This window comes from Gymnodraco acuticeps, unplaced genomic scaffold (assembly GCF_902827175.1).
Source record: "Gymnodraco acuticeps unplaced genomic scaffold, fGymAcu1.1, whole genome shotgun sequence".
In the NCBI taxonomy this organism is placed as follows: domain Eukaryota; kingdom Metazoa; phylum Chordata; class Actinopteri; order Perciformes; family Bathydraconidae; genus Gymnodraco; species Gymnodraco acuticeps.
In genome coordinates, this window is record NW_022991003.1 from 1974855 (window position 1) to 1975364 (window position 510).

The window sequence follows — 510 nt, forward strand, 5'->3', positions numbered from 1 at the left end:
GTCTTTCGTGGGGGTAAAAAGGTTCTCATGAGACGTAGATTTTAGGGGCGCGTTTACCCCGGCTCGTTTCGGTGTGAACGCGATAAAAGAGGCTAACGTCCACGCTAGCTGCTATATGTTTTGCATTGAGTGTGATACTTGAGGCTTGATGTGCTGCTGGTGATATGCGATTCCTTTTGCATAATTTGCACACAAACCGTGCTCTTATCGACGCTTCCATCCGTCCGTTTTTTACAAACAACATTCCCCACTGTTGTTCACTGTGGTTTGTTGTTGTCTGAAGTCATGAAAGTTAGTTGGTGCTCCAGTATAATCGGTTACGCCTGAAACTCATCCAGTGAGAAACGTTCCGCGGTGCAAAAATAAGTGCGATTAAAATGCGTACATTTTTTAACGCGTTAATTTTTGTGTAATTAATTAATCTTAATTAACGCGTTAAAGTCCCGGCCCTAATTTATATACATTTTAAGTATCCATATATGTATGTTTACAGTTCCACCGAATTATTAT